Below are 25,473 nucleotides of genomic sequence, written 5' to 3'. Positions count from 1 at the left end.
AATCTATCTTTCTTTCTAACTAATCTTTGTCTTTCTTTCTTTCTTTTTCTAACTAATCTTTCTTCTTTCTAACTGATCTTTCTATCTAATCTTTCTAACTAATCTTTCCTTCCTTTCTAACAAATCTTTCTTTTTTCTTTCTTTCTAACTAATCTTTCTTTCTTTTTTCTTTCTCTCTAGCCAATCTTTCTTCTTTCTTTCTAGCTAATCTTTCTTTTTTCTTTTTCTTTCTTTCTAACTAATCTTTCTTTTCTTTCTTGCTTACTTTTCTTTCTTTCTTTCTAACTAATCTTTCTTTTTTCTTTCTTACTTTTCTTTCTTTCTAACTAATATTTATTTTTTTCTTCTTTTGTTCTAACTAATCTTTCTTTCTTTTTTCTTTTTAACTTTTCTTTCTTTCTTACTTTTCTTTCTTTCTTTCTTTCTTTCTTTCTTTATACCTAATCTTTTTCTTTCTAACTAATCTTTCTTTCTTTTTTCTTTCTTTCTTTCTTTCTTTCTTTCTTTCTTTCTTTCTTTCTTTCTTTCTTTCTAACTTTTCTTTCTTTCTAACTAATCTTTCTTTCTATCTTTCTTTCTAACTAATCTGTCTTTCTTTCTTTCTACCTAATCTTTTTCTTTCTTTCTTTCTACCTAATCTTACTTTCTTTCTTTCTAGCTAATCTTTCTTTCTTTCTTTCTTTCTTTCTTTCTTTCTTTCTTTCTTTCTTTCTTTCTTTCTAGCTAATCTTTCTTTTTTCTTTTTCTTTCTTTCTAACTAATCTTTCTTTTCTTTCTTGCTTACTTTTCTTTCTTTCTTTCTAACTAATCTTTCTTTTTTCTTCCTTTCTTACTTTTCTTTCTTTCTAACTAATCTTTCTTTTTTTCTTTCTTCTTTCGTTCTAAGTAATCTTTCTTTCTTTTTTCTTTCTTACTTTAATTTCTTTCTTACTAATCTTGCTTTTTTCTTTCTTTCTTTCTTTCTTTCTTTCTTTCTTTCTTTCTTTCTTTCTTTCTTTCTTTCTTTCTTTCTTTCTTTCTTTCTTTCTTTCTTTATACCTAATCTTTCTTTCTTTCTTTCTAACTAATCTTTCTTTCTTTCTTTCTTTCTTTCTTTCTTTCTTTCTTTCTTTCTTTCTTTCTTTCTAACTTTTCTTTCTTTCTAACTAATCTTTCTTTCTAACTAATCTGTCTTTCTTTCTTTCTACCTAATCTTTCTACCTAATCTTTCTTTCTTTCTTTCTTTCTTTCTTTCTTTCTTTCTTTCTTTCTTTCTTTCTTTCTTTCTTTCTTTCTTTCTTTCTTTCTTTCTTTCTACCTAATCTTTTTCTTTCTTTCTTTCTACCTAATCTTTCTTTCATTCTTTCTTTCTACCTAATCTTTCTTTCTTTCTTTCTTTCTTTCTTTCTTTCTTTCTTTCTTTCTTTCTTTCTTTATACCTAATCTTTCTTTCTTTCTTTCTTTCTAACTAATCTTTCTTTCTTTTTTCTTTCTTTCTTTCTAACTTTTCTTTCTTTCTAACTAATTTATCAATCAAACTTCTAACTACTTTAAACTTCTAACTACTTTAGCTAATCTTTCTTTCTTTCTTTCTAGCTAATCTTTCTTTTTTCTTTTTCTTTCTTTCTAACTAATCATTCTTTTCTTTCTTGCTTACTTTTCTTTCTTTCTTTCTAATTAATCTTTCTTTTTTCTTCCTTTCTTCCTTTTCTTTCTTTCTAACTAATCTTTCTTTTTTTCTTTCTTCTTTCGTTCTAACTAATCTTTCTTTCTTTCTTTCTTTCTTTCTTTCTTTCTTTCTTTCTTTCTTTCTTTCTTTCTTTCTTTCTTTCTTTCTTTCTTTCTTTCTAGCTAATCTTTCTTTCTTTTTTCTTTCATTCTTTCTTTCTACCTAATCTTTTTCTTTCTTTCTTTCTTTCTTTCTTTCTTTCTTTCTTTCTTTCTTTCTTTCTTTCTTTCTTTCTTTCTTTCTTTCTTTCTACCTAATCTTTTTCTTTCTTTCTTTATACCTAATCTTTCTTTATTTTTCTTTCATTCTTTCTACCTAATCTTTCTTTATTTTTTCTTTCATTCTTTCTTTCTTTCTACCTAATCTTTCTTTCTTTCTTTATACCTAATCTGTCTTTCTTTCTTTCTAACTAATCTTTCTTTAGTTTTTCTTTCATTCTTTCTTTCTTTCTACCTAATCTTTCTTTCTTTCTTTATACCTAATCTGTCTTTCTTTCTTTCTAACTAATCTTTCTTTCTTTTTTCTTTCTTTCTTTCTTTCTTTCTTTCTTTCTTTCTTTCTTTCTTTCTTTCTTTCTTTCTTTCTTTCTTTCTTTCTTTCTTTCTATCTACCTAATCTTTCTTTCTTTCTTTCTTTCTTTCTTTCTTTCTTTCTTTCTTTATACCTAATCTGTCTTTCTTTCTTTCTTTCTACCTAATCTTTCTTTCTTTTTCTTTCTTTCTTTCTTTCTTTCTTTCTTTCTTTCTTTCTTTCTTTCTTTCTTTCTTTCTTTCTTTCTTTCTTTCTTTCTTTCTTTCTACCTAATCTTTCTTTCTTTCTTTCTACCTAATCTTTCTTTCTTTCTAGCTAATCTTTCTTTCTTTTTTCTTTCATTCTTTCTTTCTACCTAATCCTTTTCTTTCTTTCTTTCTTTCTTTCTTTCTTTCTACCTAATCTTTCTTTCTTTCTTTCTTTCTTTCTTTCTTTCTTTCTTTCTTTCTTTCTTTCTTTCTTTCTTTCTTTCTTTCTTTCTACCTAATCTTTTTCTTTCTTTCTTTATACCTAATCTGTCTTTCTTTCTTTCTAACTAATCTTTCTTTCTTTCTTTCTTTCTTTCTTTCTTTCTTTCTTTCTTTCTTTCTTTCTTTCTTTCTTTCTTTCTTTCTACCTAATCTTTCTTTCTTTCTTTCTTTCTTTTTCTTTCTTTCTTCCTTTCTTTCTTTCTTTCTTTCTTTCTTTCTTTCTTTCTTTCTTTCTTTCTACCTAATCTTTCTTTCTTTCTTTCTTTCTTTCTTTCTACCTAATCCTTTTCTTTCTTTCTTTCTTTCTTTCTTTCTTTCTTTCTTTCTTTCTTTCTTTCTTTCTTTCTTTCTTTCTTTCTTTCTTTCTTTCTTTCTTTCTTTCTACCTAATCTTTCTTTCTTTCTTTCTTTCTTTCTTTCTTTCTTTCTTTCTTTCTTTCTTTCTTTCTTTCTTTCTTTCTTTCTACCTAATCTTTTTCTTTCTTTCTTTATACCTAATCTTTCTTTCTTTCTTTCTCTTTCTTTCTAGCTAATCTTTCTTTCTTTTTTCTTTCATTCTTTCTTTCTACCTAATATTTTTCTCTTTCTTTCTAGCTAATCTTTCTTTCTTTTTTCTTTCATTCTTTCTTTCTACCTAATATTTTTCTCTTTCTTTCTTTCTCTCTTTCTTTCTTTCTTTCTTTCTTTCTTTCTTTCTTTCTTTCTTTCTTTCTTTCTCTTTCTTTCTTTCTTTCTTTCTTTCTTTCTTTTTCTTTCTTTCTTTCTTTCTTTCTTTCTTTCTTTCTTTCTTTCTTTCTTTCTTTCTTTCTTTCTTTCTTTCTTTCTTTCTACCTAATCTTTCTTTCTTTCTTTCTACCTAATCTTTCTTTCTTTCTAGCTAATGTTTCTTTCTTTTTTCTTTCATTCTTTCTTTCTACCTAATCTTTTTCTTTCTTTCTTTCTTTCTTTCTTTCTTTCTTTCTTTCTTTCTTTCTTTCTTTCTTTCTTTCTAGCTAATGTTTCTTTCTTTTTTCTTTCATTCTAACTAATCTGTCTTTCTTTCTTTCTACCTAATCTTTCTTTCTTTCTTTCTTTCTTTCTTTCTTTCTTTCTTTCTTTCTTTCTTTCTTTCTTTCTTTCTTTCTTTCTTTCTTTCTTTCTTTCTTTCTTTCTAGCTAATGTTTCTTTCTTTTTTCTTTCATTCTTTCTTTCTACCTAATCTTTTTCTTTCTTTCTTTCTTTCTTTCTTTCTTTCTTTCTTTCTTTCTTTCTTTCTTTCTTTCTTTCTTTCTTTCTACCTAATCTTTCTTTCTTTCTTTCTTTCTTTCTTTCTTTATACCTAATCTTTTTCTTTCTTTCTTTATACCTATTCTTTCTTTCTTTCTTTCTTTCTTTCTTTCTTTCTTTCTTTCTTTCTTTCTACCTAATCTTTCTTTCTTTCTTTCTTTCTTTCTAGCTAATCTTTCTTTCTTTTTTCTTTCATTCTTTCTTTCTACCTAATCTTTTTCTTTCTTTCTTTCTTTCTTTCTACCTAATCTTTCTTTCTTTCTTTCTTTCTTTCTTTCTTTCTTTCTTTCTTTCTTTCTTTCTTTCTTTCTTTCTTTCTTTCTTTCTACCTAATCTTTCTTTCTACCTAATCTTTTTCTTTCTTTCTTTATACCTAATCTTTCTTTCTTTCTTTCTCTTTCTTTCTAGCTAATCTTTCTTTCTTTTTTCTTTCTTTCTTTCTACCTAATCTTTTTCTCTTTCTTTCTTTCTTTCTACCTAATCTTTCTTTCTTTCTTTCTTTCTAGCTAATCTTTCTTTCTTTTTTCTTTCATTCTTTCTTTCTACCTAATCTTTTTCTTTCATTCTTTCTTTCTACCTAATCTTTCTTTCTTTCTTTCTTTCTTTCTTTCTTTCTTTCTTTCTTTCTTTCTTTCTTTCTTTCTTTCTTTCTTTCTTTCTTTCTTTCTTTCTTTCTTTCTACCTAATCTTTCTTTCTACCTAATCTTTTTCTTTCTTTCTTTCTTTCTTTCTTTCTTTCTTTCTTTCTTTCTTTCTTTCTTTCTTTCTTTCTTTCTACCTAATCTTTCTTTCTTTCTTTCTTTCTTTCTTTCTTTCTTTCTTTCTTTCTTTCTTTCTTTCTTTCTTTATACCTAATCTTTTTCTTTCTTTCTTTATACCTATTCTTTCTTTCTTTCTTTCTTTCTAGCTAATCTTTCTTTCTTTTTTCTTTCATTCTTTCTTTCTACCTAATCTTTTTCTTTCTTTCTTTCTTTCTTTCTTTCTTTCTTTCTTTCTTTCTTTCTTTCTTTCTTTCTTTCTTTCTTTCTTTCTTTCTTTCTACCTAATCTTTCTTTCTTTCTAGCTAATGTTTCTTTCTTTTTTCTTTCATTCTTTCTTTCTACCTAATCTTTTTCTTTCTTTCTTTCTTTCTTTCTTTCTTTCTTTCTTTCTTTCTTTCTTTCTTTCTTTCTTTCTTTCTTTCTTTCTTTCTTTCTTTCTTTCTACCTAATCTTTTTCTTTCTTTCTTTATACCTAATCTTTCTTTCTTTCTCTTTCTTTCTAGCTAATCTTTCTTTCTTTTTTCTTTCATTCTTTGAAAAAAAGAAATAATTATTTTCTTTCTTTCTACCTAATCTTTCTTTCTTTCTTTCTTTCTTTCTTTTTTCTTTCATTCTTTGAAAAAAAGAAATAATTATTTTCTTTCTTTCTACCTAATCTTTCTTTCTTTCTTTCTTTCTTTCTTTCTTTCTTTCTTTCTTTCTTTCTTTCTTTCTTTCTTTCTTTCAACCTAATCTTTTTCTTTCTTTCTTTATACCTAATCTTTCTTTCTTTCTTTCTTTCTTTCTTTCTTTCTTTCTTTCTTTCTAGCTAATCTTTCTTTCTTTTTTCTTTCATTCTTTCTTTCTACCTAATCTTTTTCTTTCTTTCTTTCTTTCTTTCTTTCTTTCTTTCTTTCTTTCTTTCTTTCTTTCTTTCTTTCTACCTAATCTTTCTTTCTTTCTTTCTTTCTAGCTAATCTTTCTTTCTTTTTTCTTTCTTTCTACCTAATCTTTTTCTTTCTTTCTTTCTTTCTTTCTTTCTTTCTTTCTTTCTTTCTTTCTTTCTTTCTTTCTTTCTTTCTTTCTTTCTTTCTACCTAATCTTTCTTTCTTTCTTTCTTTCTTTCTACCTAATCTTTTTCTCTCTTTCTTTATACCTAATCTTTCTTTATTTTTCTTTCATTCTTTCTTTCTACCTAATCTTTCTTTATTTTTTCTTTCATTCTTTCTTTCTTTCTACCTAATCTTTCTTTCTTTCTTTCTTTCTTTCTTTCTTTCTTTCTTTCTTTCTTTATACCTAATCTTTCTTTCTTTCTTTCTTTCTTTCTTTCTTTCTTTCTAGCTAATCTTTCTTTCTTTTTTCTTTCATTCTTTCTTTCTACCTAATCTTTTTCTTTCTTTCTTTCTTTCTTTCTTTCTTTCTTTCTTTCTTTCTTTCTTTCTTTCTTTCTTTCTTTCTTTCTTTCTTTCTTTCTTTCTTTCTTTCTTTCTTTCTTTCTTTCTTTCTTTCTTTCTTTCTACCTAATCTTTCTTTCTTTCTTTCTTTCTACCTAATCTTTTTCTTTCTTTCTTTATACCTAATCTTTCTTTATTTTTCTTTCATTCTTTCTTTCTACCTAATCTTTCTTTATTTTTTCTTTCATTCTTTCTTTCTTTCTACCTAATCTTTCTTTCTTTCTTTCTTTCTTTCTTTCTTTCTTTCTTTCTTTCTTTCTTTCTTTCTTTCTTTCTTTCTTTCTTTCTTTATACCTAATCTTTCTTTCTTTCTTTCTAACTAATCTTTCTTTCTTTTTTCTTTCTTTCTTTCTTTCTTTCTTTCTTTCTTTCTTTCTTTCTTTCTTTCTAACTTTTCTTTCTTTCTAACTAATTTATCAATAAAAATTTAAACTACTTTAAACTTCAAACTACTTCAAACTTCTAGCTACTTTAAACTTCTAACTACTTTTAACTTCTTCAAACTCTCTGGTCCGGCTTTCTCAAGCCAACTTAAAGTTTGTCCAACAAACTTTTTTTTCTAGTTATTATTATTATTACTACTACTTCTACTATTAATAATAAATAATCTCAAATAATAAAAAATAAAATACAAATAAAAGTTATTAGTATTATTAAAACTATTCATAATAATGATAATAATAACAATTACTATTATTATTATTATATTTTATTATTAGCCTATGTTAACAGTATTAAGAATAATAATACTAATTAATAGTAGTAGTATTTTCAAGAATGAAAATATATTTTACTGACTTATGGTTTCTTATTTGTAAAGTCGCATCAGATGCATTGCTGCATTCTTCTCATGCATTTTTAGATGCTATTACTGTAATATATTAATAAATCAAGAGCCTTTATTAACTTTTGGAATTTATACCATGAAAATAATTATTCAGTAGATGATATAATTTTCATTTATGGGTGAACTATCCTTAATGTTAACTCATATAGCTTATTTGTTCTTATTTTCAGATGTTATTATGCAATTTATACATTTGAACTTTTTTATGATTTCTAAAATAATTATTCTCTTTTCTCTTTTTCAGCTTCTTCGATTACCATCTGCTTGTTGTAAGTCATACATACCTGTATACATGTATCATCCTACATCAGCTTTGCCCCAGCTAACAGACTTTTGTTATACGTTCTTCAAATATTCAGTGTTGGTTCTGGGAACGTGAAAAATGTCCAGTTTTCTTGACGTTAGAGGAACGTGTTTTAAAAGGTATAATGTTCCTCAAACGTTCTTTCAACTTAATTTTGATTTAAAATTCAACATTATAGGAACGTTGATTTCTAACATTCCAAGAACATAAAAATATCCAGTTTCTTTAATGTTACTAGAATGTTTTTTAAAGGTTAGTGTGATGTTCCTGAAACATTCTTTCAATCATCTTTCTAATAACTGCAACTATATTCAGACACAGCCTTAGATAAACTGAAGATAAAAGACATTAACTCTCTCAAGATCTGATTAAACAACTCCACAAACAGCATTACCAGCTTCACTTATTACTAACCAGACTGAGTTTATTTCTGTCACACGCTTCAATCTATCGCTGTTGCAGAGACTTTCTATTTGTTGAAATCTTACAAAACAAAATGCACACAAACGCCCTGCTTGATATACAACCACTGATGAACTTATTCAATTTTGATGAAAATTAAAAAAAAATTAAAAATATACGAGTGCGGATTAGAACGCAGAACCTCTGACACGCATGGCAAAAGTTCTACCACTAGACCATTACAAAACACATTTTTTGAATTAAGTATCAATGGATTTAGTCATGTAGAAATTCTCAAATGTACCCAAAATGACTCAATGTACTACTGAAATTGATTTCTGGACATCGTAATGTTATTTTTCCCGAAAATTGTTATTGTACACATGTATTCTATCTGATTTAACATTATAGCAACCTAAAGTTCATTATATATTATATTTGACCGACAAACTACAATTTTGTAAAAAAAAAAATGATAATTTTTTTCTTAAAGGGATACTGTCATCATATACTCAACCCTCATGTTGTTTCAAACCTGTATGAATTTCTTTCTTCTTCTGAACAGAAAGGAAGATATTTAGAAGAATGTAATTAACCAGACATTTTCTGGTCTCATTGACTTCCATAGTAGGAATTCTTATCTTAATTTTTTTTTTTTTTGGTAGCATTGATTTTGGGTGAATTGCATGGAAACCAATTAGGGTAAATTTGACCCGCAACTCAAAAGGCGTACCTAGATTTTCAACATAACTCTGGGAAATGGGAAAATCTATTAGTGTCTGTGGAGATGTTTGGACAAAATGAATTTTATGCTGTGTTATGCTTATCTGTGCCAGCCTCCTTTCTCATGACATTTAAAGTCCATTGCCTGCGTGACTGCGTCTGTTCTTGGCCTGCACTGAGAACAAATGCTCTGGTATCACCTGTCACATGAATTCAAACTCAATTTAACATCTCTAGCACTTAATCTCAAAGAGTTACTTATATATTTTTTTCATCCTCCAACAACCTATTGTGATATGCAGTTTAGGTCTCTGTTCACAATTTATGTACTGAAAGTGACTAAATGAGTTTCTACTCAGGGTGTCCTAGGTACTGTCAATCATGGACACCCCAACCTCCACCAAGATGACCACTCTGACCATCCAGAACCTCTTCAGCTACGTGGAAGAAGAAAATCTGGCTGCTGTAAAAGCCCATCTAGATAAGTTCAAAGAGGTGGATGGTCGAAGCGATGTAAGTTGCATCGAAAAAAGTCAAACATGATTTAAGATGTTCAGTTAAATTGTTAATAGGGCTGGGCAATATGGCCAAAAAAAAAAAAAAAATCACGATAATTTTTTTTATATCAGTCGATATCGATAATTACCACGGTAAAAGTCAAGTCTTTATTTCTTTCAAGTTTAAAGGCAGATTTTTGCTCCTAAGTGAAAGTTGTAGAAACCAGAGCGTTAATTGTACTCTTTATTGTCAGAACATATCATGACAAACACTTGCCAAACAGGAGAACATTTCACAAATCTGAGGTAGAACATTCAACATTTGTCATTTTTCCTTAACAAAATAAATATCTTTATTGGAAAATTAATTTCTTAGTTTCTGCATGTGCTAATTTTTATTTGGCAAAATGTCATATTCTGACTGTTTGAATTTTATTAACCCTCTACTGCATGAATTTTGATGACACATGATAAAAATTATTTCACATCATTTCCTGGCTCATTTGGGAACATTTTATTGATTTATTGAAAAATGTCCCTCCCCCAACCCCCCCAACCCAAAATATTTTTTTGTTGCCTGAGGGCAACGTTATGCAACAATGGTAAAGAATCATAGAGAAAATGATCATTATACAATTCTCAGAGAGCAATACAAAAATAAATGATTTCTTGACATTTTTTTATTATTTTTTTAAGTAAAAAGGGAAAAACACTTGAAACACATCAATATACTTGATTTGATACAGACATAGGTTTGTATCATGTAGTGCGTCATGTCATATCATGTACTTCATGTATCCTAATCAACCCCATATACACTACTGTATAATGACAAAAGTATTGGGACCCCTCCAAATCATTGAATTCAGGTGTTCCAATCACTTCCATGGCCACAGTTGTTTAAAATCAAGAACCTAGGCATACAGATGCTTCAACAAACACTCTCAGGAGCTCAGTCAATTCAAGCGCGGTGATAGGTTGCCACCTGTGCAATAAGTCCATTCGTGATATTTCCTCATTACAAAATATTCCACGGTCAACTGTTAGTGGTATTATAACAAAGTGGAAGCAATTGGGAACAACAGCAACTAGGCCACAGAGTGGGGTCAGTACATGCTGAGGCGCACAGAAGTCGCCAACTTTCTGCAGAGTCAATAGCTACAGACCTCCAAACTTTGTAGAGAGCTTCATGGAATGGGTTTCCATGGCTGAGCAGCTGCTTCCAAGCCCTGCATCACCAAGTGCAATGTAAAGTGTGGGATGCAGTGGTGTAAAGCACGCCGCCACTGGACTCTGGAGTGACCAATCATGCTTCTCTGACTGGCAATCCAATGGACGAGTCTGGGTTTGGCAGGAAAACGGTACTTGCCTGACTGCATTGTGCCAAGTGTAAAGTTTTGTAGAGGGGGGATTATGGTGTGGGGTTGTTTGGTGGAGAGGGGATTATGGTGTGGGGTTGTTTGGTGGAGGGGGGATTATGGTGTGGGGTTGTTTTTCAGGGGTTGGGCTTTGCCCCTTAGGTCCAGTGAAAGGAACTCCTAATGCTTTAGCATACCAAGACAATTTGGACAATTTCATGCTCCCAACTTTGTGGGAACAGTTTGTAGATGGCCCCTTTCTGTTCTAAAATGACTGTGGATGCTGCACATTAGTGTCACTTTGGTGACTTTGGTCGTTCCTGTGCACCCAGGAACCCTACATCTTCCCTACTTGTAACACATTATTTGCCATTGTGAGGTATTGTCCAAGACATCCTTGAAAAGTACCCCTTATGGCATAACGTTGCCCTGAGGCAACAAAAAGAAAAACTGAATTTGTGAACATGCAAAATAAAAAAAAAATCACAAAACCTGCCAAAAGGCTTCTCTACACCTTCATACACACACACATATTTTTTATGTACAGTTCATGTCATTTTAAATATGATTACTAAAGCAAATAATCTTGCTTTCATCTCACACCATGTGCTCCTGTGACCATGTGTCAGAAAAGGACGTCCCGCCTTCAAATGGTGCTTGATAGTGACTTCCAAACCTTATTGGACTGTTCTTTGATACTTTTTCAAACATTCTAATTGGTTGCAATCATTTAAAGAAAAATGTACTGAACACAGGGCTTAAGAAAAGCCCGTGGCCACCCTTGGCCGACTCCTGGCCACCCCACTGGCCACCCCGCTGGTCAGTATAAATTTTAGTAGCATCAGTTATGCATTTCATCCCTAATGCACAGCCAGGCAGGCCGCTCTAGACCTTCGATCACACACAGTAGCCAGTACTCCCCCGGGACCCCCGCCCATAGACTGTAAAAAAATAGCCCCCGCCCCTCCGTCAATGCCGCTGTTGCGCGCTCAGACAGCAACAGCTCAGCGCGTGCCCGTCAGTCAACAATTTCAAAAGAAGTTAAGAAGACGAAGAAGACTACCGCGTCAGTTTGGGTGACAAAGTCATCTGAAGTCATTCCATAGCTTAATGTGAGGGACTGAAGTCTATTTACATCATTTAAGTTTATGGAAACTCGTTTTCCCTCCTCTGTGGCGGTCAATCATTCTCCATTCAGTATTCAAACAGCGCGCGCGCCTCTGCCGGTTGGATGCACGGTAAAACTCTCTCCATTATGATATATTCACATTATAATGCATTATCTGTAGATAAAAGGTTGTGGATTTGCATAAAATGACTTTATTTTGTTGGGGTTTGTTGCTGTTTTTAAACGACTTACTACCGTGTGCTTGTTAGATCACACACATCACAAGGACTATGAATCGGCATCAAACGCACAATAACTGGAATTTAAAACTGTGAAACAAATGATCAATAAACTGTTGGATAGATAGACACTAGGATTTGTGTGCTCGACATTTCTTTGCTTTGTGCCGTGAACTTTTAAATGCTCACTTGTTCAGCGCAGCGCTGCACACTGTGACTCCATGTTGCTTTGAGCACATCATTCTGCACCCGCGATGCGCATACACGCTTTGTGCGCTCTGTTTTGAAGCATTTCATATTAACATGGTTTTGTGCACTGAAAGATTATTAAAAGCCTATATTTTATATACCTAGCCTGCTCAATACATTTAAAATAAGCATCATTTAATTGTATATTATTTCTTTGTAGTGTAGGCTACACTGCAAAATTTTTCGTTGTGAATTTACAATAAATAATTGGATAAATTTTGCATGACTTTCACAGTAAGGATTACAGCAATATACTGTGAAATATACTCACAGCAATTTACTGTAATTTTATATCTGTGATATTACAATGCATTGTTGTAAAAGCACAACTGTATACTGTAACTTCACAGCTTCAATGACAAAGCAATTACTGTGATATTACAGTACATTACTGGGGAATTACAATCTTTTGCTGTACATTGTTACAAGGCCCTGTACTTTTACAGTGTGTACTTTGAAAGTAATGTACAAGTTGACAATAATATACTGTGAATTTACAATCATTGTACAATTAACCCCCTCCCCCCAACAAACAACTCTGAGGTAAAGTCAATGTTAGCCCAATGGCATATTTATTAACAAATACATATTTTTCAATGTACAGCAGATGCCAAGAACTTCAAGAGTTCAAGAAATTCAACTTTCTAGTCATAAAAGTCAGAAAATGCAGAGAAATTGTGCAAACTTGCAATTCAACTAGCTGTGTCACAATAACAGTAATGGACAGGATGGGAATGAGGCCTTCATGGCAAGATAAGAGAGCGATGAAGGAATGTCGTAAAGGGGTCAGGCGCTCCTCTCAGTCTCAAACATTATAATGAGTCCACACGCAACAGCATTGTGTAAAAATCTTGTAGTGCAAAGTTGTCTTGAAAAATTACAAAAAGAACAAGGCTACTCAAAACTGAGCCTGACAACTACCGCTGCAAAAAAAAAACTATGATGCCCACTCAAAGTCAATAAGTTTCCTCAAAAGGGTGCTCACATGAGGGTTCATTGTTGTCCGCTTCTTGGTCTTTGAGCCTCTTTCAGGATTGATGCCCAGGAAGCACCTGTTAATAAGCAAAGATAGTTTCAGTTTCAAATAGACTTACTGTATTGCAGACAGCATTTATCAAGGTGTGCTTTTTGCTGTGCTTTTTCCCCACATCAAACCCTAATAGATTTATAATCCAAACTTGTTAGATCTTACTCTCACCATAATTTTTTTTTAGCCATTTTTAGCCAAGGTGCCTCAGGTTAGGTTTGCCTGAGGCAAATAGGGTTGATTTTCTACTATGAGAGGCCATATCAACGTGTGCCGCCACTGAAATGCATCTTCACACAATTGGCCAGTTGGTAAATTAAAACCAAACCCTGTTGAAAGTATGACAAACATATCCTTTTCAATAAAGGGCCTGAGAGCATTTTGTTCTGCTTTGAAAGAAAATTTCATCTACTTCATTCAATACATTCGCATTTCGCAATAGACGTTTCAAAATCATCATCACATAGCCTGCCCCAAAACAAAATAAATAGCTGTGATTGGACCAGCAGGTATTTGTCAGCATAACATGTGTAGAAACCCAGACTGATCTGCAGAGCAAAATTGAATGAGTTCGCGAGATCAGGGTGGTCTCACCAGGCTAGCCTCAGGCCCCGTCCACACTACTGCGTTTTAGTTTAGAAACGGAGAATTAAAACGAATACGATCGCCGTCCACACCAGCGTTTTAGCTGCATATTAGAATTGATCTCCGTCCACATTAAAACGACTGAAAACGCGTATCACGTGACCATTCACCAACACTGGGCATGCGCGTGCCGGTGTAAACCTAGAGACTTTCAAACATAGACTGTAAAAAAATGCTTTCAAACATCAAAATGTCATTTATTAATATGTATTTGTGTCAAAATGACATATAAACATGTTTTCCTATTCTATTTTTCTTGGAAACGCTTCCAACACGCTTGCGTGTCGCATGAAAAATAGGCGTCGGTTCTATATAGCATGTAGTGGTATGCGTTTACTGCGCGAGCCGCACCTGAGACGCTTCCAAGAGGCAGTTTCTTCTTCTTCTTACTGTAAGAAACTGTTCCAGCGGGTGGAGTTTACTGGTACTGAATATTACCTGTGTATACTCCATGACTGATGACACCCAATCATAGAGCCGAGCGCGAGCCTCTGCGTCATCGTTTCTAAAGTCCTCCGTTTTGACCCGTCCACACTAAAACGCCCTCCGGAGTTTCAAAACGAAAAACGGGTCGGCAGCGTTTCTAAACTTCTCCGTTTTGGGTCTCCGTTTTTGCCGTTTTAGTGTAGACGGGAGGTGTAAACGTAGCAAAAGGTCTCCGTTTTTAAACAAAAACGCGGTAGTGTGGACGGGGCCTCAGGTACCTCGTTTGTCAGCATTTTAGACCTCAAGACAATCATTGAGTTGGAAGCCTGTACTATAATGTGAATTACAAGATTAAATGTGATCTTTATAAAATACCTTTGAATGAACTCCAGCGTTGACGATCCAGCGGCAGGATACTCAAGGTTGAAGACGTAATAGCTGCTGAAGAAAGCAGCTACTCCGTGTAAAAAGAAAGGGTGTGGGCCCATCACGACATGTCCCTCGATGGATATAAGCCATCCAGAGGGCTTCATCATGTCACCTGAAATGAACAGATACAGCATTATGTGTTATGAGCACTTTGCGATCTGCTTAAGATACAAATGGCTATACAAATGTAATTATTATTATTATTATAATTATAATTATTATTACTTATTGTGGTCTTGTAGATTTCTAGAATGAAAACAAAATAATGAGTTAGAAATGTCGATACTAGATCAAAGTAACATTACCTTGAATGATCAAGCAGGGGCTGCTGGGGAGTTCTGCAGTATTGACCAGTGGCACATGGCTGTAACATAGTTAACACACAATAGCATGGATTTAGGATAAAGGATAAATATTGTTCATTGGTCAGAGGTAGTAAATCATGCAAGGTAAATGTTGATAATGTAATCACTCATTTTGCATTTTAAATATTTGAATAAAAAATCTTACATCAACTTCAAGCATCAAACTCTCTCTGATGACCTGGAAAGAAAAGAAAAAGGAGAAATTACACAAATGCAACCAAAAATAAGAATTTCAGTTTGAATGCAGATTATGATCATTGATCATTGTAATTTAATTTTAGCCGTATGTCAAAAATGATAGTGGTATATATTATATAGTGTTTTTTTTCTGTAGCACTTTGAGATTGCTCACTCAATGTAACGTGCATTTACAACTTTTACAATTATTATACATTCATATCAGGACAAGTGGGAAACCCTAATGTTAAAACCCTCCCGTTGTCGAACACGACATGAGACTAAAGGGGGTCGCACACCGGATGCGCAGCTCGGCCCCGCGCCGCGCAGCGCCACGTCTTTTAAATTCGAACACATTATTCTCTATGAGAGTACACACACCGGCGGCGCCTTTCGGCGTCTGTCCGCGACGCCCAGCAACGGCTCAGGACCGTGTTCAAAATCCTGCCGCGCCACAGAGCGCCATTTACATGGTTTTATATAAAATTTACATTTATAGAGATGTATATCTTCCTCTTACATTCTCATAGAGAATAATGTGTTCGAATTTAAAAGACGTGGCGCGGCGCGGCGCCGAGCTGCGCATCCGGTGTGCGACCCCCTTAACAGTTAGCTCAATCATGTTGTAACTAGGATATCTGCTGAAAAAAATATTTTTTCATGGACCGTTTGAATCACTAAGTTATTAAAGTTAAACAGCTAACGGTTAGCCCTGCTAATCTATGATAACCTTGACTAATTACAGAAATGTGCACACATAAATAGTAATGTTTGTCCCATCATTGGTTTTTATAAACTTTACAAACACCAGATTTGTCTAAACGGTGATAGTGACATGAAAAATTATAGCGAAACTCTCTTCATTAGCTACTAACATTACTACTATTAGCAAATGCTGTGAGAGAACTTTCAACAATTCCGGGCACTTGCTAACAAAATGTGAACTGTGTCATGCGATAAACGTTTATTTGAAAGTAAATATTATCATCATATTAAAATAACATGGGTGTAAGTGCTGCAAACATGTATGCTACTCACCTTCTCCATTCAGCCCGGAAATTCAGAAGAGGGACACGACCGCGCCTTTTCAGTTCAAATTCAAAACAGTTCGGTTATGTCATGTGACTTTCCAGGGCATAATTTCAATACAATATTTCACTGTAATAATACTGTTTAATGCTGTGAAATCCTTCTTTTTTTTTCACTGTGTTGCTGTGATATTACAGACCTTGTTGTGATATAACAGCAGGTTTTAGATTGCAATATTTTACTGTAAAATAAGAGTTAAATGCTGTAAAATCCAAGGATACTGTAGTTTTTACAGGTATTCATTGGGATATTACAGGGAAACTTAATTACAACAAGTTACTGTAAAACAATACTGTTAATTATTGTGAATTGCTGGTAATTTTTAACAGTATACACTTCTGAATTCTTGACATTAATATATAAATATAATATATTTGTATCTGCTTTTCCCCAGTAACTGTTTTGTTTGCAATAAATGTACACCTTATGCCAAATATAATTGCAAAATAAAACAGAATTGTTGTGTAACTCAAAATGTTAACTGTACTGTTATTAGTCTAAGCATATTATATCATTAGTAACATTAAATATAACACAATAAACCATCATATAGTATATCAGTAGGAGTTTCCTTAAGTCTTTCTGATAGTTTTCTACAGGCCGGTTTACTACAACAGTAGAAAAAAATTCTGAAATTATGGTTTATAGTTTTGGTGTGCCACCCCAAGATTTTAAGTGGCCCCATCTGGCCACCCCTATGAAAAATTTCTGGAGGCGCCACTGCGCCATCTCCGTAGTGAATGCACATATATGGAGAAATGCATGAATTACATCAGAGTGTTGCCTATTTCTTTTCGTTTTAAATTGTTTCGTTTAAAGACATTTCAAGCTTTCTTTAGATATATTTCTTAATATTCTCTGTGTGAGGCATACACTGAGTTTCGGTTAATTTATGATGAGATGCGCAGTGCAAGTGACCGGGGCGCGCGGGCGCCTCCATGATTAGCCTATAGCCTATGTCTGCTATATTTGCTTCTTAAATACATGCAATTCGTTGATGAAAAATGTATTAAAATTAAGATACAATTTATACAAAACGAAATTCACTTTAAAGAAAGGCTTTCTACAAAACAAAACTTAATGAAGTGGTCAAAATCATGTCTGACCCACTCCAAGTCTCCCGATATACTGCACATCCTATCTTCGTGCTGTTCACTTTTCATAAAGTTCACAAGTTGAAAGGCATTTGTTTGTGCATAGTAAAACATATCTGCAACATTTATCAAGTTCACGGATAATTGTGCGTGCATTTATTAATTATTATCTTAATTAATAATGCAACAAGGACAAATCATGGTAACTGTCTTGTTTGTTTATTCAGAATGAAATGGATCGCAAATGGATCCGAATGAAGAAATGTAAAAAAAAAAAAAAAAAAAACCTTGGACAATGATGAACACAGAAAATAAACATGAATGAACTTTGGATGAACTTTGGATGGCCTAGGAGTAGGCCTAGTAGGCTACAACTCTAATTCAACAAGGTTTTAGAATATAGAATATTTTTTAAACAAAATAAATATTTCTAAAGTTTATTATCTATATTATAGTATATTTATCTGATCCTGTCCATTAGCTTTGATCCATGTACGGCTTTTCAGAATGTCACCAAGTAGCCTAAATATTTATGAAGCCTAATTTTTCAGCGCGAAAACTCTAGCTAGCTAGCTGGGAACAAATAAGGGTCCAGAGCAGCAAATGGAGTGAATGAAGTTCATGTTCTCATGGTTTATTTTTATGAATAAAAATGTTTCAAAACATCCCCCCCTCTGTTTTTTTCACAAATCGCACCCTGGTTAAACTTAACCATTGGTCATCCAGTATCATGCATTTAGATCATGATAACCTCACTCATGGAAAAATGTAACTTTATGGTTTCTATGGTATTTGTATGAAAAACAGTAGCCTAAATACATTATTAAATACTGTAATTATATTCCATCAGTCCTTTAATACATCGTCTACATTAATAATATAATACAATTCAATATGTATATCCCACATTTCATGGTGCAGTTAATATTACTAGGCTAATGTTACAGTTAATCCATGGTAAATGATGGGAATTTGTAGACGGAAAAGCCTTCTGACAGTATCGTTGCGCACAGTGTTTCTCCTGTTTGTCAGCGCTGTTTCATCTGCTTTTAAACTGGTTTAAATCACTGAGACATTTGTGTTCTTCGCTGAATTCAAGCGCTTCTCACTGGATCTCGTGACCGAGACCGATCAGAGTAAACGCATCTCCTCTAGTGAGCTCGCGCTGCGCTGCCGTTTGGACTTTGAGCCGAGCGGATAAATGGTCCGTGTGGCGCGCGGTTCAAATGAGTTTCGTTCCGCTTTTGGCGCATAAACATTATCGAACATTTAGGCCGTGTGTCCACCAAAGCGTTTTTACTCGCGGCTGGCGTGTTTTTTCAATTGTTTTCAATGGGAGCGCCGCGTTTTTAAAACGCCATGAGCGTAACGAGGCGCTGAGCGTCTTTTTCACGCTGAAGCGCTGAGCGTTCGGCGTTTTTTACTGGTCGCCGAGAGTTGAAGAATGTTCAACTTTTGGTAAAACGCAGCGCTCATCACTGTCACTTTTTACCCAACCGTCCAATCACAGTGGAGGAGGGGCGGGACTAATACCACACCGACCAACCGCGTCCGCCACATGATTCTGCTTGTACAACGTCAACAGATGACAAGGAGCATAATAACGGAACAAAATCAAGAGCCAGATAAAATACATTACATTGTCATTTTAATATAGAATCAACACAGAAACAAAATATGTGTGAAATGAGATACTAGTAAGACTTTCGCGGATATTCCGTATCATAACAAGCAAAGTGTCTCGGTCTCAACCGTCTCAACTGAAAAAACGCTGCGCTGCCAAAACGCTCTCAAGCGCCCACAGCTGAGCGTTTTTAGCAGAGCGCCTAGCGTTTTCAGCTGGCTAATAACGCTTTGGTGGACACACGGCCTTATCGAACTCTTGATATCGTTTTATCGAGAAAAATTATATCTCGATAATTATCGTTATCGTTTTATCGCCCAGCCCTACTTGTTAAGATATCAAATATATGTCTTTCTTGTTGTGTCGTTGACAGAATGGACAGACTCCTCTGATGTTGGCCTCGGAGCAGGGCAGTCTTGAGATTGTTCAAGAGCTCATCCGAAGGGGAGCAGACGTCAACTTGGAAGATGAGGTGAGAAAATGGCCACATAACTGCTTTACATATATATAAATATATAATAACGCGTTAACGCAAAATCATAATAACGGCACTAATTTTTTTTACGCGCAATTAACACAGCGCGTATTTTCTGTTTGACCCATGGCCCAACCCCTAGTTGGAGAAATGGAGATACCAATTTAGCGACATTGCAGACCCCTTTAGCGATTTTTTCCCTTCAAAAAAGCGCCCAAACCTTATTTAGTTTCAGAGAATCTACCAGTACCGCCGGTAGCCTACTGCTCTCCCAGCACACGCGCGCACTTCTCTCTCTCTCTGCGTCTCGCGCTGAAGAGAGGAGCAGCGCTTTAATTCTCTGAGGTCGGCAATCACGCCGGCGTGATCTGCTCACTTTTTTCCTTATCAATTGAAACGAGACTCCAAATACTCTGTTGACTTTGATTTTACCAACAAGTTTCATACATCAATCGATCCTGTTAAGTGTGTATTATTTTTGTGTATACTCACATTAAAAGCAAAGTGTTGTGCTTTTTGCCAAATAAAGAAAAATAAACATGATGCGAGTTCTGCCTACTCTCTGTCAGTGTAGTCCATTCTGAAACGCGTCCGAAAATGAACCATAACTCAGCGAATACTCAGTCAAACAGGCATACAGACACACAGGCATGAAGCTTTTGATTAAAAAAACAAACAAATATTCTCTGTTTATGTAATCTGTGTGAAAAGAGAGCGATGTCGTTCTGATCTCAGCTCATTATGTTTTAATCTGACCCCGCCCACGGAGAGCGCGCGCTATTCAAATGCAAATGAATGAGGCGATCCACGCAAACTGTGAACGCTCCCATATCAGCTCGCGAAAACACACCAAGTTTATTCAGATCATTGTACTTGTTTAAACTGTCTCGCAGCGCTGTGAGGAATAATACTATCCTAATAATAATAATGGAAAATGTACCTCAGAAGTGCTGGTATTTCGAGGAGCAATGGATGGAATACTGTAGTAAGTTTTTTTCATTCTCAAGTGAATCGCGTTTCTGTGTGTGAATATATATATATATATATATATATATATATATATATATATATATATATATATATTTATTATAGTGATCTAGTCTTGTGAATTGTAAAATTTACATAAATTTCTGATTTTCTTCTGATTTTCTTTGGTAAAATGTGTCCCTTTTTACTTTATCGACACCAGCAGTCATCTTCATAGCATTTCCCTTTATTATTTATTCAATATCCTGAAATATCCTGAAGCCTGTTTATATCCTTATTTTATTTTCAGACTTATCTTTGTTATATATTTATAATCTGTTAAGGTGAAGTGCCCATTATAACTGTGCCATAGGGCTGTTTTTTGTAGTGTAGCTCCATCACTGTTCCCATGGCGACATTGCCAGTGGACTGCTGGTCATAGCGACCCATCTTTGTGCCTTTCCCTGATAGGACTGCTGGTCCGCGCTGATCTCTGCAGCTAAAGAGGGGCATGTGGAGGTGGTGAAAGAGCTGCTGGAAAACGGTGCCTATATTGAGCAGAGAGACTTGGTGAGAAAATTTAAAGGGGTCATATAATGCCATTTTTGTACAAGCTAATATGATTCTTTAGGGTCTAAATTAAAAGTTTGTAATATACTTTAATTAAAAATTCTCATTAGTATTGTAAGAAAACACAAATTTTACCTGGTCAAAAACAGCTCTGTTTTCAGCACGCCGTTTCAGTGCATATGTCTTTAAATGATAATGAGCTTTGCTCACCCCGCCCCTCTGTTCTGTGGGTACACCGTATATTAGACATTCTCTGACCGTATCTAACACAATAACCACGTGTTATTCGTTATAAACGTGGGATTATGAATTATATTGAGAACGTCGTACATTGAAAACATGCGTAATGTACCTTGAGTGTAAACCTTAGACGCATTCATCGTGAAGCCTGCAGCAAGGTTTGCAAATTTCGCAAAGATTAATATAAATACTAATATAAAGGTTAATAAAACATTACACTCACATCTTCTGGAGGTTCAGCAGGAACACGTTGGTACCGATCCGTTTTTTCTCGTTTGTGAAGCTGTCTGGTGTGAAATGATTCGCGCAAACATGAAAGCACAGACGATCGTGGGGAATCCCCGTGAGGGAATCCCCGCGTCAATCCTTTGGGCATATCGCTTCAAAAACAAAACTCAGCCACTGCTTCTTCAACGGCTCGGATTTAGGAACATCCAAATGATTGCTGTGTTCCTTATTACATCTAAGAACAGAACACCACAATCGCTTAGACGCCATTCTACTCCAGCATATCAACAATGGCGGACTACAGACGACAGCTGTCACAGCTCGCTCAGGGCGGGTCTTGTGTTGAAACACGGCTGTCAATCACAATAGCGGGAGGGGCGTACGATCTTATGACGTCACAATATCGAACGGCTTGATTTCAGAGATGGTCAAACATATAAGGAGATTAAAACAAAACCACTGGATGGATTTTTATCATGATAGGATGGTTGTGTACAGGCACTGCCAACAGACATTTCAGTGCAATCAACTTGTAAAAGTGCATGTACCATTATATGACCCCTTTAAAAAGGAATACATCTGCTTTATTTAGTACCATAATCACATTTAAAAAAAGAACACATTCTTACGTTATCAACTTAATGAGGTGGCTTTGTGTCGTGCAGGGGTGTTGGACCGCCCTTACTTGGGCGTCATATAAAAATAGAGTTGAGGTGGCCAGGATCCTGCTGGACTCGGGGGCAAACCAAATCACCAATGGAGTGGTAAAGATGGAAAAACTTATCAATTGCATTTCCACATATGAGAAGCACAGACATTAGTGCTGTCAAACGATTAAAATATTTAATCGCGATTAATCGCATTAATGTCATAGTTAACTCGCGATTAATCGCACATTTTTATCTATTCTAAATGTCTCTTGATTTATTTTTGTCCCATTATTTTTTCTCATTTTAATGCTCTTATCAACATGAAAAAAAGCGGATTGGCTTGCTTTGCGCAGATTTTTTTATTATTGAAAACAACATTGGCAATACTGTGTTCAATTTCACACTAACATTCTCACTTTCACACTAACATTCTCACTTGGAGCAAATAATCTCTCACACAATGTAACACTGTCCATCAATAAAAGGGTGAAAGAAATCCTGACGAGGTCCTGATATTGACGAGGGTTTGGAGAATTCGCATCAGCTGTGTGTGTGTGTGTGTGTGTGTGTGTGTGTGTGTGTGTGTGTGTGTGTGTGTGTGTGTGTGTGTGTGTGTGTGTGTGTGTGTCAGTGTAGTAATCCGTTACTTTACTTAGTTACCCCATTTGGAAAGTAACTTTTTACGTTACTCGTTACTATTACGTTACTTTTATGTTGCTTGACTTTGGGCAGAACCCAATATCTGTTCCTAAATATGTAGACATAAAGTTATACAATGGAGGACATAACAGGTAATTATTTTTTGCTCATTATTATAAAAAATAGTATCAATTTCGAAAGAAAAAAAGTCCTTCTCATTGGCGCTGCTGTGTGCGGCAACTTTTATTCTCAGCCGGCTCTGCATCATGAGTGCGACACTCCGCGAATGAGCAGCGCGCCCGCGCCACTTCTCTCCGCTCCGCTCCCCCTATCCACCGAACTTTAAATTTCGGCAACAGCCAATAAAGCGCTCCTGCTCTCTAACACCGGTGCGAATCGCGTCTTGATAGCATAGGACAAAATGATATAGAAGACAAAGGCTTAGTTTTCAGACATACGACTCACTCTAAGGGAGTAGGAGAAAAAAAAGAGATTTTGAGAGAAAAAAATATATTTTGTTTAAAAGTACACATATTCAAGCTTTCTATATATTTCTCAGGTCTTTGAGACAAGTATAGCTTATCTGAGTTTCGGTTCATTTACAGTATGGAGACGAGCTCCAGTTCGCGCTGGTGCCGTCATGATTATTTTGCATGCCATATTTACTTATAAATTAAATTCAGGCAATTAATTGGTTGGTAAAACATTGATTAAAATTAAGATACAATTAATACACAACGAAATTCGTTTTAAAGAAAGTCTTTCTACAAAAACAAACTTAATAAAGTGGTCTAAATCATGTCTGCCCACTCCATTTGTCTCCCGATATATTGCACAAAATTATGATCTTACTCATGCTTTTCACTTTTCATATAATCAACATAGATTAAATTATTTATTTATTTATTTTATTTAAACATAAATATGAAACTAAATAGTTTTCTTTAATTTACTTCTTATTAAATTCAGGCAATTGATTGATAAAACATTGATTAAAAATAAGATACAATTAATACAAAACGAAATTCACTTTAAATACAGGTTTTCTACAAAAACAAACTTAATAAATCATGTCTCCACACAAAATTGTTATTTAATTTAATTTAAACATAAATATGAAACTAAATCGTTCTCTTCAGATCTCAACCGTTCTCTTCTCTCAAGCGCGCAGCTGAGGCAGTGTCACTGTCAAATATATCCATGGGAAAAGTAACGTTGCGCCGAATTGAAAAAGGAACTACGTTTCGTTACCAAATTTTTAGTAGTAACGCGTTACACTACTTTTTACCCGAAAAAGTAGTTACGTTACTGTAACGCGTTACTTTGTAACGCGTTACACACAACACTGGTGTGTGTGTGTGTGTGTGTGTGGCCATCATCAAGAGGTGTTTCAGACTGGACGTACTGCGATGATGATAGCTCAGTTCACAACGACAAAACACACAGATCACTTTGTCAATGGAACCATTTGGCAACTTTTTAAAAGTAAACTTTCCATTCAGAATCTTATTGGCATCCATTTCGGCGTCTCGCGCTCGTCATCCACTCAAAACGTAACGTTAACCTACTATTTGGCCGGCTCGCAAGCCCAAACAAGTGTGTACGCCGTTCCTGCTGTTTTGTTTCCGGTCTAGCTAGATCCGCTTGCGCTTTGGTCGACGAAGCAACAAAACGTCCTCGCGCGGCACAAGCCATTGAAATGAATGGGTTTCATAGAGCAGCGCCGCGCATGCCGCGTCCTGTTGCAAAAGCATGTGAAAAAAACTACAAAGTTTGCTAGGCCAAAAAGACCGTTAATCTCGCGATAAAAAAATTGATCGCGTTAAAATGGGTTTGCGTTAACGCCGTTAATAACGCGTTTAACTGACAGCCCTAACAGACATACAAATCATATAATGAATCCAAATGTAATATATGCAATCATCGATTAAAATTGATCATACTTTTGATGTGGTTACCTTAGCAATACAGAGTCTACCCCATTATCTGGGCAGCCGGTAGAGGCCATTCAGAGATTGTGAAACTCTTGCTGGAGCATGGAGCTAAAGTCAACTGCTCTGATAAGGTGAGCTAAACCAATCCTGCCTAACTGCGATTAAATGAATATTCTGAGTTGAAAACAAGCTTCCACTGTAAGTGCATTGTTCTGTTTTTCAAGCTGAAGTCAACATTACTTTCTCTGGCAATCAACAGCATGCCACAGTTGCTGTTGATAGATTTAAAGTCCCCGTGAACCGGAAGTTGCAAACGACTTTTCTCCAGTGTTATGACGTATTTCCCAGTGAAACGGAATATTGAACAGAGGGCAGGGTTTTACTCTAGCGCTCCTCCTCTCCATCTCTGCTCATAGCAGACTAACGGTTTGAGGGGAGTGGTTACGCGTTGCCCAAACCAATTCCTCAAACCTACGTCATCGGAGAAGGTCCTCCAATGCAGAGGGGAGGGGCATTTTCAGATTTTGATTAAAGATTACCATGGTAAAAATTTTTTTTTTTTAAATATTTTCTTGCACGGATTAATTGTTCACCACAAGACTAGTAATATGCGCTAACAAAGTAAATAGGGTCAATTTTGATTTCATGGGGACTTTAATTTGTGTTAAACCTGTGTTACTGGTAAAAATGTTAAAGGTAAAGACTAGCATATTTAACTTTAAATCAGCATTTTTTTTTACTTTTTGTACTTTTAGTTTGGCACCACCCCACTGATCTGGGCTGCTAGAAAGGGCCACTACGACTGCGTGATGCACCTGTTGGAGAACGGAGCTGATGTTGACCTGCAGGGGGCGGTATGTGCTCATCATTCACTCAGCCTTTTTGTCTCTAGGGCTCCCGATTTGTCCACAACAATTTTCAAAGGCCGTATGACTTTTCCAATTTGTGATTTTACTGAATACGGATAAATAAATATTTTTTTTTACCCTTAATTTCTACC

General features: G+C 34.5%; 1 protein-coding gene across 1 annotated transcript in view; it reads right to left on the bottom strand.

The window, feature by feature from the left end:
• The window catches only part of l3hypdh (trans-L-3-hydroxyproline dehydratase), a 63,567-nt gene extending 38,799 nt beyond the window's left edge, over positions 1 to 24,768 (bottom strand). The window contains exon 1 of the mRNA XM_081378842.1: positions 24,498 to 24,768. The gene's annotated coding sequence lies outside the window, so the exon portion shown is untranslated. The remainder of the gene's footprint in view (positions 1 to 24,497) is intronic.
• Between the last annotated feature and the right edge of the window lie 705 nt (positions 24,769 to 25,473).

This window comes from Scardinius erythrophthalmus, assembly GCF_964197995.2.
Source record: "Scardinius erythrophthalmus genome assembly, chromosome: 11".
In the NCBI taxonomy this organism is placed as follows: Eukaryota; Metazoa; Chordata; class Actinopteri; order Cypriniformes; family Leuciscidae; genus Scardinius; species Scardinius erythrophthalmus.
This window is presented reverse-complemented; position numbering and strand designations above follow the sequence as displayed.